The sequence below is a fragment of the Tiliqua scincoides genome, chromosome 2, assembly GCF_035046505.1.
Source record: "Tiliqua scincoides isolate rTilSci1 chromosome 2, rTilSci1.hap2, whole genome shotgun sequence".
Taxonomy (NCBI): Eukaryota; Metazoa; Chordata; class Lepidosauria; order Squamata; family Scincidae; genus Tiliqua; species Tiliqua scincoides.
In genome coordinates this window covers 101,207,590-101,223,534 of record NC_089822.1, presented here as the reverse complement: position 1 = coordinate 101,223,534, position 15,945 = coordinate 101,207,590, and the positions used below count along the sequence as shown (strand labels likewise).

Genomic DNA, 15,945 nt, shown 5'->3' with positions numbered 1-15,945 from the left:
CCTCTGGTGTCTGTGACTGAATGGGGAAAACAGTTGTTCACTTAAATCTGGTCCTTAGATTATTGAGTTGGCAGAGGGAGCGAGGTGGGTACAGGGTGCCAGATACATCTTTGCTAGGGTAACTCTGCGGATGGGAAAGGCTTCTCAGCTCCCTTTGGGGAAGACCCAACACTGTTTTAAGGGAGTGGTGGTAGTGCTACTGAATTAGCACTGTTTATTTCCCCATTTATGGATTGAGTCTGGTATTTCACCCCTCTATCCTCTAGTCCTCTTACTGGGAAAAAGGCTGTGTGGGTTGGGGCTGCGCTTGGCTGGGAATGCATGGAAATGTGTGCGCGCACGTGTGTTTCTGGCCAAAGTGGACTAAATAACGGGGTGTATGAAGGAGTAATGCATGAAAGCCCACTCTTACTGTGACAGTGACCACTTCAGTTGGCTTATGATTTTAATTTGATGTTAAAGTGCAGCGCAATCCTATCTTGTGCTGGAACAGGCAGGCCAGGAGGCCTGCGCTGTATCCAGCACAAGAGAGGGGCCCAAAGTGGCTCAGCTGGAGGTAAGGGGAAACTCTTCCCCTTACCCCTGGGTAAGCCACTGCAGCCCCAATGTGTCTCTTCGGACTTGCGCCACTTCTGGAGAGCCTTGCAGCCACTCCATGCTGCTCGGGAATGGGGACCAAGATCTGGCATATCTGTTGGGTTCCAGTCCCACCTCCCATTCCCCCCACCTGCCACCGGGACTACCCACCCCAGAATGCCTCCCTCCTGCCTCCTCCTTGCCCACCCCAGACCCTTGCATTGGCTGAGCTAGGCCACTGCAAGCCTCCCTTCCCAAGTCAGCACAGAGGCTGGATTCAGCCTCCAAGGGCTGGTGCACATCCCTACACTGGCCCAGCTGACTCTACAGAAGGTGCAAACATACTTTATGGCACATTTGCGACCCTCCTGGGCCAGCGCAAGGCACACTGAGTGAATTTGAATAGGCTGAGAATCCCAGAGGTTTCATTTGAATGATGCTGCATTGCAGAAGCTTCTGCTTCCATCACCTGCTTGCAGACTTTTCACTTGGGGTCGCGGTGAGAAAGTGCAATAGGAAGAATTCCCAGCTGTTTCCACAGCCCTGACATTATGACTGTCAATAGGTGCCATCCCTTGGGGGTACTGATCCTCAGTTCGAGATTCAAGGAACTGAGAAATTCTGCTCATTGCCCTACTCCAAAGGCTATAAATGATTAGAATGTGCATCTTTCCCCCAATATTGTAGTATCCGTACTGGTTTCAGGAGGCGAGTCAGTGAAGGTGAGTCCAGTAATAGCTTTTATTAGGTGAAAAACTGTAGCAGGAAAATGCCCCCCCCCCCAAATAAAAATAATAATAAAATAAAAAGAGCTTGGTAGATTATTTAGTTTGTATCCAAATGCTTTTTTGAATGTAATTAACTGTTAAGGACCAAGCACATCTCTGTACAGCTCATATATCTGTTTCATTAAGGGCGTAATCCTAACCCACTTTCCAGCACAGACATAAGGGCAATGCAGCTCCGAAGTAAAGGAGCAAACATTCCCTTACTTTGAGGAGGCCTCTGTGAGAGCCAGCCAACTGCAAAATGCAGCGTATGTCCCATTGGCACCACTATGCCAGTGCTGGAAAGTGGGTTAGGATTTAGGCCTAATTGTCCTAATTCTCTCCAGCCCCAGGTAAAGCAATATAATGTATCTCTTATGGGCACCTGGACATTCTTCCTGCATAACCCCCACTGAAATATGCATCAGTATGCTTTTACACATCTCCCTCTTGTTTCAGTGTCCTTACATGAGAGAACATCCTTGGGGGTTGTGCCCTTATTCCTTTGCCAATTTGACCACAGCTTGGGCAGTGAAAAGTGTTTCTTTTCCTTAGCTTAATTGAGAAAGCTATTGTCGTATTTTATAAACTTATCTTTAAGGGGCACAAAACTGGGTTGTGCTTGATGGAGTTCATTAACACAGCTTTTTTGTTTGTTGCAGACAGCAGCACAAATCAATATAACTGGCTGGTTTTACCATTGTTTCTAATCTGAATGGGTTGAAAACAGTGGGGTTTGGAGAACCATGTGAAAGTGTGCATTTCTTGACTTTAAAGAAGAAATGACTCTAAAAAGTCTGTGTTTTATGTCTGTTTCCACATAATAGCAAGAAAAAAAGTGCTTGGTCCTGTGTAATAGATACAGAACCCATGAAATAAGCATAGGCATAAAAAAAAGTGTAACCACCCCCTATATAGACTTGGAATAGAATTGATGCCATCTTCTGAATGGTTGCTCTGCTTTTGGTTGGCCATGAGCAATGGCATGGGAACACACAACACCTGGTCCTTTGGGGGGGGGGGGTACGTTTGCAGTATGCTAAAAATTATGACAATTAGGGTAGAAACCTTTACACTGACCCTGACTGGTGTGGAAGAAACCATGTGGGAGGCAGTAACACTTGCCTTAATACAGAGAGCTTGGCTGTCCCTTACGTTCACCCCATAACATCTCTTGCCCACTTAGCATAACTTCAAAGCAAGCCGCTCCAGCTTTCCTCAGTTGTCATTGGGGGGGGGGGGGGCCTTCAAATTCATTTGGAGCGGGGTTTTTTCCTGTTGTATAACATGCAGGCCAGGATCTTAAGAGTCTCTTTAGATGAACTGCTCACCAAATGAACTTCAGATCCTGAACTTCAGATTGCAAGCGAGCATGACTGAATATTTCCTCCACAAAAATTTTAAAAAATTCTACACATAGTTTCATAGTCTACTAAGATCTGGGCTGACTTTAAGCCATTAGGACCTCCTGGGCCTAATTGGGCCCTGCGCCTGAGGGGGCCCTTTGCTTGGGCATAGATTGGACAGGCTGCAGTTGCAGCTGGCACTTCACTCTTCTTTTCACGCTCCGGCATGGAATCTTCCATGTCAAGGCATTGCGAGGCAGGTGTGTGGCAAGTAGAGCTACCACGCGGCCCTACCTTTGATTGACTCGAAATTGCCCCCTCGGTAAGCAGTTGGCAGTGACACAATGATGTCATTGCATCACCACCAACCTACTTCCAGATGCTGCCAATTTGGACCCTGCAGCTCCTAAGGCCAGCCCTGACTAGGATATCATGAAAAAGTTAAGTCTGAATGAAACACTGCTCCCTGACACCCAAGTTTTCTATGAGGGAATCATTCAGCCAGCCCTACCTGCAATCTGAAGTAGTGCAGTCCAGTAACAGTCCTACCAATTGATGAGGTGATGTCTGGAAAGCCCAGGAGCATTCAGGTTCAATTTTGGAAAAGAGGCCTCAGGGGAAGGGCAAAGGGCAAAGTTGTAGCTTAGAACAGACTAAGCTCTTCAAGCTTTGGTCAATGGGTTTATTGTCCATATTTGGGGACCACGAAGTGGAGACATGCCTGGCTGGTCTAGAAATTCCTGTTGCATGGTGAAATCCCAACATTCCCTGGGCATGAGCAATGGCACTGCAGCTGAAGCTCCTAGTAGGCAATCATGAAGCGCAGGTAGTGGTTCATGTTGTCTTCTTCCATTACCATTGCCAAGACTTCTGGCTCTATGTCACGCATAAAAAAAAGAGCATGACACTGGCTGTATTCAGAGAGATGGCAAAGTCCAACAAGAGGTCCTTCACGGCTGTGTTCCCCAGTTGGTAAAAGTCCTCACTCTGGGCCATGTTGATCAACTCCATGCTTTCCCCTGTTGAAGAAGCCACAAATTTTTCTTCCATCTTCCCCAGGCCTTGAACACAAGGGGGGGGGGAGTTATAAATACCTTGTTTCAATCTGCCTTTTGTTCTCCCATCAGTGGTCACTTTCTCCATTCTGCCTTCCCCTGGGTCATTTTACATTCCCCCCCCCCTTTAGATTATTCTGGCAGATTCTCAAATAGCCCCGGACTGACTTTTCATCAAATACTATTTTTCCTGGGAAAGTTGCCGTTTTAGGAGGTGCTGACATGTGAAAGTCCTCATTCTGCTCTTTCACATGGTTTTTGTGTAATCTGTTTGCAGCCAATTTTCCCAACTTCCGCTTTGCAGGGGCAGGGCGCAATTGCTCCACACCCACTTTCCCTGCTGCGGGGAGCCCTGCCAGCAGTCACGCCGGGCTCCCCGCACCCCAGGGAGGCTGCAGGAGGCTTGGGTAAGTGCACTCAAGCCCCTGCAGCCCTCTGAGTGGCGCAATCCTGGCGGCGCTGCCTTCCTCCCCCCGCCCCTGTAAAGACTTACTGGCTCTCAAACTCTCCCAGACAGTTTGAGAACCACTGCTATAACCTATTAGGGAGCAGGCAAGGGCACCATAGGGGCCCCAGTGGAGGACTTTACTCCTTGAACCTCAGCAATTTTGGATGTTTAGATGCATAAGGGAACATGTTGAATCCCCCCCCCCACTCCCACTGTCTTGCAAACAATTTTGACCCTTTTTATAAAGAGCTGTGGATTGCCAAAGTGATGGGACATATTTTCCAGGACCTGAAATGTTTGTAAAATGCAACACACACACCCTTTTCCTGCTCAGCATGATTCTCTAGTCTTCTGTTCATTTACCCTATCGGATTGGTTCCCAAAAATTTACTTTCAGGGATCCCTGCTGAGAAACCCCAGCAGGTATTGTTCTCTCTCCTCTCCCCCCCTTGTCTAAGAGGCATTCTAAAGAGCACTGTACTGACCAGGCCTATTGAGCTTCATGACGTTGTTTTTGAACTGAGAATACAACTTTGAACCCAAAAGCTGCTGTTACCCTGCACATACCCAATCTCATCTGATCTTAGAAGCTAAGCAGGGTCAGGCCTGGTTAGTTCTTGGATGGGAGACCGCCTGGGAATACCGGGTGCTGTAGGCTTATACCATAGTCTTTCGAGACTGAAGGTTGCCAACCATCAGCAGTGTGGGATCTTGTTTTGAATTCTGGCAAATAACAATTCTCTGCCTCCACTCAGTGAAGCCCCAGTGCTTGCTGAGGTGATACCAGGTGGCTGGGGAAAGGGAGCTGAGCTGAGTTGTGTAGCCCCCTGCCTCTTCTCTCCAGTGTTTGGCTCCCTGGGCACAGCCTTCTTGCTCACCTGGGTCCTGTTTAAAATGACCAGGAAGAGCAGAGCATGCAGGGTTCCTGCTGTTCTGGGTCATTTAAAATGAGCCCTGAGTGGAGGAGAGTAACTGAAGCTAGAGGGAAGGGAAAGGTGAGGGGATGCAGACTAGGCCTCTTTGCCTCCGAGCCCTTTTGATTGCTTTCTTAAGCAGCTGTGCATTGGGGAGATGGAGAGGTGGCCAAGGCAGAGTTTCCCCCCCCCCCCTGCTTTTTCCTAGAAGAGGAAAGGGACTGCCACTGTCCAGATTCTCTTCCTGTTCACTTTGAGCAAGGGGAAGGGGATCAGAGCACAGGGTGGACACACCCCATCAGTGTTGCACTGAAGCAGGAAGATGCAGAGTTTGGAGGACACCGTGTCATTTTGCTACCTTCCCAGAACCTTCAGTCCATGCCCTCAGCCAGCTGGCCCTATCTGTAAGAATTTCCAGATTAGGGCAAGGAAGAGCTGGGGCTCACTGGGATCACCTGAAGCTATTGGGTTTGTTATTTTCCTTTCACGCTCTACGTGCTGCCAAGTGAAGTCTGGATTGAGTAAGGGCCAGTAATTTTCCAGTACCGGTGCAGCTGCAATGCAGCCCTGAGGTAAGGCAACAAATGTCACCATACCTTGAGGAGGCATCTGTGATTGCCTCCCCACCACAGGATGCAGTGCACACCCCATTGGTACAGCTGCACTGCAACTGGAAAACTGCATATTACTATTATTATTTTATTAATTTATATCCTGCCTTTTTGCCCTATGGGCACACAAGGTGGCCTACAACAATTAGCTCCAACAAATACAAAATTAAAAATTAACAATTAAAAACAATAATTAAAACAATTTACAAATAATTAAAAATCTAAAAACAAACCCCATGGATTCTCATATAAAAAAGCAAGAAAGCCAGTCAGCCTGTCAACAATTAAAAGCTTTTCGAAATAAAAAGGTCTTCAGTCCACACTGAAATATTAACAAAGAGGGAGCAGTTCTCAATTCTAAGGGGAGGGTATTCCAAAGTTCGGGGGCCACCACCGAGAAGGCCCTCTTCCTGGCCGCCGCCCCTCTCACCTCTCTTGGTGGCGGCACAGTCAAAAGGGCCCCCCCCCAGATGATCTAAGAGCACGGGCAGAATTGTAGGGAAGGAAGCGGTCCCTCAAATACCCCAGACCCGAGCCGTAAAGGGCTTTAAAAGTCAAAACTAGCACCTTGAAATGGGCCCGGAACAGAACCGGCAGCCAGTGTAGCTGCCAAAGCAACGGCTCAACAGAATCAAACCGACATGCCCCAGCAACCACACGAGCAGCCGCGTTCTGTACTAGTTGTAATTTCCGGACCATCTTCAAAGGCAGCCCCACGTAGAGCACATAGCAATAATCTAATCTAGATGTCACTAGGGCATGGGTTACTGTGGCCAGGTCCACACAGCTCAGGTATGGTTGCAGCTGGCGAATCAGCTGAAGCTGAGCAAAGGCTCCCCTGGCTATAGCTGCCACCTGGGACTCCAGGAGCAGCTGTGGATCCAAGAGAACCCCCAAGCTGCAGACCTGCTCCTTCAGAGGGAGTGCAATCCCATTCAGAGCAGGACGATAGTCCAGTACCCGAGCTGTGAATTTCCAAACCAAGAGCACCTCTGTCTTATCCGGATTTAATTTCAGCTTGTTCGCCCACATCCAGCCCCTAACCGCCTCCAGACAGCGATACAGGACCCCAACCACCTCTTCAGAATCGGGGAAAGGAGAGATAAAGCTGGGTGTCATCAGCATACTCCACTCCACTCCAAACCCATAGGACTGGGCCCTGAGTTGTTCTGGGGAAATATCAGTCTTCTCTGCATTAAAAGGATTGTTCTGGGAAAATGGCAGTCCTATCTGCCTTAGATGACTGTTGGTCCATTTCTCTCATTCACCTCACTACAACAATTCCATTTACTGTTGAATTATACGCAACCAGAAGTCAAGAAGAATCCCCAGGTACCAGCTGGAGGGAAGAAATGAATGGGCCTGGGGTCCAGTTTCCTAAGATCCAATAACAGCATTGCACAAGGGGAGACCCAGTGCAGCCTGGGCACAGTTTGTAAGTGCAAAGAGTTCGAAGAACTAAGTTAGCTCAAACTGGACATGAGTTGAGGTGGGGTCCAAATTACTCTGTGCGTTGCGTTTTGATTGCCACCTGTGTTTGTGGTGGTAACAGCAGCTGCATTCCTTCAAAATAAATACAATTTTGCAGCCATTGGTTAGTGCAGCAGTTCCCCCCCCCCAGAAGCCCCTCTGCATGGCACTATGTCATCGTATAGCATGGTGTAAATGGGCAGTTACCAGTAAAGGCCACTTTTTCCCCCCAGAAGCCCCTCTGCAGGATGCTGTGGTATTTCATAGAGTCACACCAAAGCACTTCCGGGCAAAAACAGGATAGTCACCAGCTGGTAGTACCTAAATGAATGCTGTTGCCGTAATTGTCACCTGGTGTGGATTGTATGCTGCCCACTGTATTTGCCGCCCTCTGAATATCAGTGAAAGCCCCCCCCCCCGCTATTTATACTGACTGTGAATGGAGTATCAAAAATGGGGGGTGTGTGTGGCCTCAGACCTATCACGTTCTGGCACCTGTCCCTGGTAAGTCACTATCATTGTACCAGTGGCATTTAGTGGAGAATTTAGAGGTGCCTTTAAAGAGTAGGGGTTAGTGCAGACAGAAACAAAGTAGGACTGCACAAGCATCCCCATGTTGAACCTGAAATTGAGTTGACCTTCTGGGCATATTTCTTGTCATTGTTTGCAAACACATTGTGAGGTTTTGTTCTCCTTGTCGCCAAGACTCGATCCTGCCCACAAAAGGTCAATCAATGGCTTCCAGCGGATTCCCTGCTAAAGGTTTGACTTTTTGCTAGCAACTGGGTATGCCTCTTGATTCTGCTCGCAAGCACTTTAGCAGTGGAACTCAGTCTTTTGTGTTCCCCTAGTTCAGGGGTGTCCAAAGTTTTTGGCTGGAGGGCCACATCATCTCTCTGACACTGTGTTGGGGGCCGGGGGGGGGAAGAATTAATTTACATTTAAAATTTGAATAAATTTGTATAAGTTTACATAAATGAATATATTAAAGATGAACTTATATGAATGAATGAAGGTCTTGCAATAGCTCAAGGCCTATAAAAGGCCTTGCACAAAGCAAGACTGGCCTTTCCTTTGCTGCCTCTGCTGCATCACAGACGTGAAACTCCAAGCAGTGGAGGGAGCCCTCATCCCACAGCTCACGTGAGAGGTCAAACAGTCGCCCTCATGCTGAGAGCAGTTGTGTTGGGCCAGTGCGGGCTCCAACAAATCTCTGGAAGGCCAGAGGCTCATTGGAGACTTGGGGCTCCCTGAGGGCCGCATTGAGAGGCCTCGAGGGCCACAAGTGGCCCCCGGGCCAGAGTTTGGGCACCCCTGCCCTAGTTGCTTGCTTGCCACACCCCTACAGGGAGATGCACTGCTGGCTTCTCCAACATCCTATCCAAAGAATGAATGTTGCTGAATGTGTTTGAGTTGCAGTTCCACTAGGCTAAGGATCAACCTCATTGTTGAGAAGTGAAACTTTTTGTGAAATATTTTAAAAGGAAAACTGTTGTTATCAATTAGTAAATCGATAACAAGGACTTCAGAAGCCAGTGCAAGATAAGTGATGGCAAGAAATATATGTGGAAGGTGGAGGAAAAGCTTTCATGCTTGTCACGGAGGTGGACTCTTCCCATTCTTCTTCCTGCCGTTACATCTGCAGAGAGGAGTGAATGTAGGTGGAGATGCTGCTTTGAAGTGAGGGTGCTTTTTGGAAGATCCGGGTGCTTTGAAATGTGAAAATCTTTCCTGTCGCATCTAGTGTGAAATTATTTGAAGTCAGTAAGAGAGAGTCAGAGGTCTGTCCAGCTAGAGAGATAAAAACTGCCAAATCAGAGGCCAGGTTGGAAAAGCTACTGCCTGGGAACCAAAAAGGAGGAACTCACAAGTGGCTGTGGGCCCAATCCTATCCAACTTTCCAGTTCCGGTGTAGCCACAATGCAGCACCGTGGTAAGGGAACAAATGTTCCCATACCTTGAGAAGACCCCAGTGACTATCCCTCCACCACAGGATGCAGCACACACCCCACTGACACAACAGCACTGGCACTGGAAAATGGGATAGGATTGGGCCCTGTGTTATTGGATGAAAATGGGATTTACAAGAACAGGAACCAGGTGTTGTTAATTTGGAATTATTCCAGATACCCAAACTTTGTGCCTTGGCAGCTGAGTGGTGGGTCATGACTCAGCAGAATTTAGGATTATTTGATTGTACTGGACCCAGGAGCGCTTTATCTATATAAGAGGGGAAGTGAGCTTATTGAGTATGTGCTTTTTATCCGGACTGCTTTTTATCGAGTCTTGGCAACAAGGAGAACGGATGGTCCACAAAACCTGGACCATCAATTGGCTGGGCAGAGCCAGTGGAACGGTAAGATTTTATGCTGTAGTAAGTAGGTAGTTTAGTTTATTGATTTCTTGCTTCCTTTGAACTGTATACACTCATTAGATGGAACCTTCCTTGAGAGTCTGCAGTTTGGGGGTGAAGGAAGTACTCTCCATGAGAAAGCTTTACTTTAAGTGCTGCATGTTAATTGATTGACCATTGGGAATTGGGCTGCCGCAAAGAACTGTAGAAGGTTTGGGTGAAATACTTAAAAGACCCAGCTGAATCATGAATGGACAGGTGCTAGCATTTGGAAAGAAGGGGGGGGGGGAGAAAGTGGTCCACAGCTTGTGAGTGGACAATGGTGTTAAAAAATGGGCTATTTAAGCTTAGGGTTTGTGCAAATCATGCTCCCTGTGACTTGGCGATCTCTGGCCTGACAGTCCCAACCATTACAAATCTATTGAATAGTAGTAAAGTAGTAGGGGTGGTATCTGGGTCATTGTCCTTGGTGTGAGAATAGGTGTATTGGAGCATCCAAGAATCTCCCTATTTTCAACTGTGAAACCATGGTGGGTTTGCCTACCTATCCTTCTTTTCTCAGCTCATGTTTTTTTTTTCTCATACTGTGTTCCTGCCACACTGACTTTTTGATTCACATTGCCCTCATTCCTTACTCCTCTTGTTCCTCAGGCTGCCACACTCGCACTCCTTGTCTTACCTCCTTCCTGCTTCTTGTCATTGTCTGTGTACAAGATAGATTGGCTGAGAAAGCCATTGGAGAAGACAAGGAAATGGCTGGTGATGAGTACAGCCAACAAGCAGATGGTGCGCCCCAGGGAAACCATTGGGACCAGATCACCCCTTCTCCACCTCTACCATCTGACAGGAGGCAGCCTTCCTCATGGTCCCCTTGAGCTAATGAAGGACTGAGTCAGGTTTCTCCCTCCTGAAGTGGGCTTGTGACATCATCACTAGGCCTTTGTGACATAATGTGAGTTCATTTGACACTCTGTTCTGCATCTAACCTATGAGCAAGTATTCAAGGAGGGAAGGGATAATGTGGAGAAGGAAAGTTGCCTTTGAATGGAAAGGAGCTCAGTACTAAATTGCTTTTTATTATTTGTAGTCTTTGAATACTATCATGATGGTAAATAAGGATGAGAAGTAATCTGTGCATTCATGATTAAGTTTGTGGAAATGAAGAACGGTTCTTAAAAAGCAGTGCACAGCCAATTCGGCACCTAAAAACTGCTATCATATAGGAAAGTAAATACAATCTTTTTGCTCGTCATACTGGATAGCCGCCACCACTGGAGAAAGGGTTACCGACTATTCAGTGTTGGTGCCTGGAGGACTACCAACTCTTGAAATAAGACATTCTGGAAGTAGATCCTATTGGTTTCAGCAGGTTTTGCAGAGGAGAACTTCCAGGCTGGTCCAGTCCCTGGCATAGACCCCTCTAGGAAAGTAAAAACTGACCAAGGTCACCAAATGTATTTTAAAGAATGTACATGAAAGAGTGGGGGGAAAGCTGGGTCAACATCACCATGTTCTGGCTCACAGAACATGGAAGGGTGCTATCTAGTTCCTTATTCATTTATACAAATGTTGGCAGTTGTTCGCTGGAGCCAAATGTTCATCAAGGAACAATTGTGTGGTACCTCTCAGGCATTGTACTTCTTTGGTGCCATGAATCATCCAAAGTTTATTTTGGGGTGCCTTATTCTATTTTGCATAGAATGGCAATTACTGGTCTAGGGTCAGCACACCTGATGCAAGCTTTTAATTGTTGACAGGCTGGCTGGCGTTCTAGTTTTTTTATATGAGAATCCACAGGGTTTGTTTTTTTTTAGATTTTTTAATATTGTAAATTGTTTTATTGATTGTTTTTAATGTTGTATTTTAAATTGTTTGTAAGCCGCCTTGTGTGCCCTTTGGGCAAAAAGGCGGGGTATAAATTAATAAAATAATAAATAATAATAAATAATAAATACAAAATGTTGGGCCAAACATGATGCTAGGATGCATTGTAGGGTTCAATGTCTCAACAGTGGGATGCTGTATTTGGAGTGTTCCAGGGATTATTTTAGGGTGTAAAACTTCCTGTTGTTGGGGCAGCAGGGATCACTTGCTAAAGCATGTTTCACAAAACCAATGTTTTGGGCCAAAGAGAATCCTTGCACATCTTGCAGGGGATTATCTTTAGGTCACAATATAGGATACTCTTGACCTTGTTTGGAGGTAAAAGTAAAAAGGTGGTCCTCAAGACCTTGAGAAGTAGTCGGCAGGGTCTTAGGGGGGAAAAAAAATCACCTTCAGTCATTTCCAGCAAGCACTCCCCTGTGGAAGTGGGGAGAGGGTGGAGAATGGATTACCTGCAGCCAGCACTGAAGCTGTGGGCAGTCTGTCCTCTGTCCTCTCTGGTAATCCATGAAGGAGCACTTGCTAGGTGAAACACTTCCCCACAGATCAACAGAGAGGGAGGAGAATGGACTGCCTACAGCCAGCACATTCAGCATCTCACAGTGCTCCCCCACCACATTTAATTGTATTTTTTGTGTGTGGGGGTGGCTGGGGGTGGAGGGTGGGTTGCACGTGATCCATGATGATTCCAATTTTTGCCTCAGTGGTCTGTGGGCCCCTACAATCTTACCAGTACTTACCTGCAATCTTACCTGCAATCTTACCATTACTTTATGAAGTTCTCCTACATTCCATTTGACATCTAAATGCCATGTATAACCATGGATGGAACATCAAGATGGAAGAAACTAGCTCTAACGTAAGATCAGAATAATGCAATGATTGAAATAATTTTTGAATGTTTCATTTGATGTTTTGAGGCGGTTCAATGCATCGTCCCTTCATTTACTATTTTCCTTATACAATTTTTATGACAACTGCAGTATTCAGTGTAAAGACACGTAATTTCTGTGCATGGAATGAAGTCTACCCAAGCTTCTTTTTATAAAGCCTTTCATGTGTATCTGTCTTCTGTGGGGATTCCTAGCATATATCTAACCCAATGTTTGGTGTTTCCTCAAGCATGTTGCCCCCAAACCAATCACTGCCATTATATGAATGGGAATAAGGTGCAAAAGGTATGCACCCCAAAATAAGCTTTGGGTCACCCCAGTTGCACATTCACAGTACCATGAGACTCACAGGTCCTCTGCAAGGCACCCTACTGCTTTCCCAGCGAAATATTTTGTTTTTGTGTTGCTGTGCCATTCTCTCCCCCGCCCCAGTGAATAATTCCCATTCTTCATATAATGCAGCGGCCTCCAAACTTTTTGGCCAGAGGGCCGCATCAAATATCTGGCATGGTGTGGAGGGCCGGAAAAAAAATTTAAATATAAAATTTAAATAAATAAATTAGAGATGGAACTTAGATGAGTGAATAAACAAATGAATGGGCTCATTCATTCTACCTCTCTGGCCCTCAGAACACCCTCCAGACACAATCAGAGCACAGTTCTGGTCATGTTCAGTTGAGTGGGCCAGAGGCTTTCAGGGGACAAGAGCCTGGCTTGCGGGCCGGACAGAGGCTAGCTGTGGGCCGCATCTGGCCCCTGGGCCAGGGTTTGGAGACCCCCTGATATAATGAATGAACCAGATAGCATCCTCTCATATTCCATGTACTGACTGGTAGCATCTATCATGCACTGTAATGCGTGTGCTGTTAAACATAAAATTGGTGACCTTGTTGAGTTTTGACTTCCTGGGGGTGGAAGTGGGGGATGTGGCTAGACTGAACTAAAGTGGATTGAGCCTATTGGGTTCTAAATAAATGTGTTCTACAAGGTGGTCTCCAGATGGCGCTCTAACACAATGATCATAGCACTACTTGCATTTGGTTTTGGAATATGTATTTATGAAAGAGAGGTAGTGAATTTTTTTCTGGGATAAGCTAATCTTTGAAATAATAGTTTATTCTCTACTGATCTGACTTGGTTCAGGCATGATTTTCAGACATTGGTCCTGATGAAAACTTCACATTTTCATTTGCTCCAATTGTAAAGAAGTGGCCAGGTTTTCTTGTGCTACATAGACCTATGTTAGCTAAAACTAAAGCTTTGGGAGCAGATATCATGGCGAAGGTGCTTACCAAACCTACATATTAAACTCTATAATCCTGTTTTATTTCATATTGGCATTTATTTATTTAAAAGTTTTAATATCCTGCTTTGCCAGTCCTGAAAAGGAAGTTCAAGCAAGGTGATGGTGCTGTCTGTCAGTTTCTGTCCCTAAGGAATGTCTAGTCAGTGGTGTAGTCTCTGAAGCCCTTTCCACTTCTAGCAATGGTCTCTGGGAGCCCCTAGGCTCCATGTAGCACACATTGAGAAACAATGATCTGTCCTGGAAAAGGTGGTCTTTTCTTCCAAAGAGGGGCCCTTGTCTGGGTAAGAATAGATTCCCAGCACTGCTGCATGCTCAACTCCTGTTCACATAGAGTGGTTCTCCACCCTTCAGTGTCTGTGACTGGATTATGTAGCTTCCTGCTGCGCTTGCTGCTTCCTGATATGCAGCTCCAGGTGACAAGAAAAGGTTGTGCTTGACTCTCACCAATCGCAGGGGAGTTCCACATGCACATGTCTCCCCATGTGATTTGGTGGGCTGGTTGATTAATATCTGAACCTGCCCATAGATCAGTGATTTTCAATGCTGCAGATGGTCCAGAGTTTGGGGGAAGGTCATTTATTAGTAGGGTTATTGGGGAATGTGAGCCTTCCACTGGCAGCGCGGTGTGCCTTGTCAATTTTCAAAAAAAAAAAAAAAAACTGATAGCATGCCTTGACAATCTTAGCACCTTGTCAGTGTGATGTGAGATGAAAAAGATTGAAAATCGCTGCCATAGATATTATGAGACCACTGACAAAACTCGTGTTTCTGAAATGCTCATTTGGCCATTTTGAGCAAGGCTGAAGAACTGCAGGGAATGAGGAAGATCAACAATGGTGGGCAGAGTTCCTGTGCTTTAATAGCTGTGGAAAAGAGAGAATTTCAGCAGGCAAAGTTTTATTTGAATATTTGAAGGTACAGGAGCCCTTTCCTCCTTTGCACCTGGCCATTCTACAAGGAAACTTTGGGAAACTTATTTGCCCTCTCCCCTGGATTTCCAGCCCATAGTTTAAGACCAAGATTACTTCTTGACAGAAATAAAGAGGCAAAATCACAGACGAGGCAATGGGTAGAGCAGAAGGAGTTAATATGTCCCTGCCAGGACAAACATGCTGCCACATGAGCATGCCCACAAACGCAGCTTTCCGGTCCAGCGGAGCTCTGCCCTAAAGAGGTTATCACTCTCCTCATCAGTTGATTATCCACATCAAGTTCATTAGCAGTGGTGGGCACGAGGTGGGGGTGGAGACAGGCAAGCTTAAGCTCCTTCCTAAGGAGGGGGTGTAAAGACCCCCAGGCAAGAAGGAGCCAGTGAAGGGAAGATGAAAATTGCAATGAAAGATCGTAATCGGTCTACTTTCTGTGCCTAGGCCTTGGCATCTTACAGAACAGGAGGGAAACGGGCCAAGAAGTGAATTTTCCCACCTGCTTTGGAAGGACAGGAGGAGAAAAACAGGCAAAGAAAGAGATGGCGGGCAAAGGAAGGGCAGTGCTGACTTGAAAGAGATCATAAAAAGGGCAGAGATCATAAAAAGTCAGGACTTTGACAGAAGTGTTACAAGCATGATTATAGGGTAGGCCCCCCAGATTGCCTACCCAAAACTAGGGAACAAATCTTATAAAGAGGTACAGGGCAGGTTTGCATTGGTCTGTAACAGTAAAGAATCCGCTTTGGACATTTGGTTGGGAGACTTGACAGAAGTATGGTGAAGAGTAGGGGTGTGGGTGGAGGAATGGGAAGGCCCCTCTCCTCCACAGTGTACTGCACATGAGCAAGCACCCAATTGTGTACAGACTTGATTCACACGTTCTTCCCCTGCTTTTTGAACAGGAGGAATTGCACAAGTTGGGCCCCCTGTAAAGTGCTGAGGAAGTATCTCAAACTGGGCCTTCCTGCAGTTGGCCTCTGGTACTGTATCCCCTGCTCCACCTTTTCTCTGCCCCTCGAACAACAAATCTGGAAGACAGGGTGCCCTCTAGGGGTCAAGGCTGAGTTAAAGCAGAGTTATCAGAGTTAAAGCAGAGGCAGGCAGGAGTTTTCTGGAATCTCCAGGAATTTGCATCCATCTCTGGGTGACAACTAAAAACAACCCTGGAGATGCTATCATTAGGCAAAGGAGACCCGATTGTGTCATTCTGGAATAGAACAATGACTGGAAATAGCCTCAGTCAGAGATGCTACCCAAGGTTGAAGACAATCAGTTGACACACCTGGAAGTGGTCAGCTGACCCGACCAGGTTTTATAAAACTCTTGCCACCAAGCTAGCGGGGCAGCGAAAGAGATGGCCTGACCTCACTTTTGGGCGGACTCTCTGCACTTT

At 46.5% G+C, this 15,945-nt stretch overlaps 1 pseudogene; it reads left to right on the top strand.

Moving 5' to 3' along the window:
* Window positions 1-4,730: 4,730 nt before the first annotated feature.
* On the top strand, window positions 4,731-4,850 carry LOC136643001 (5S ribosomal RNA; annotated as a pseudogene).
* Window positions 4,851-15,945: the final 11,095 nt, after the last annotated feature.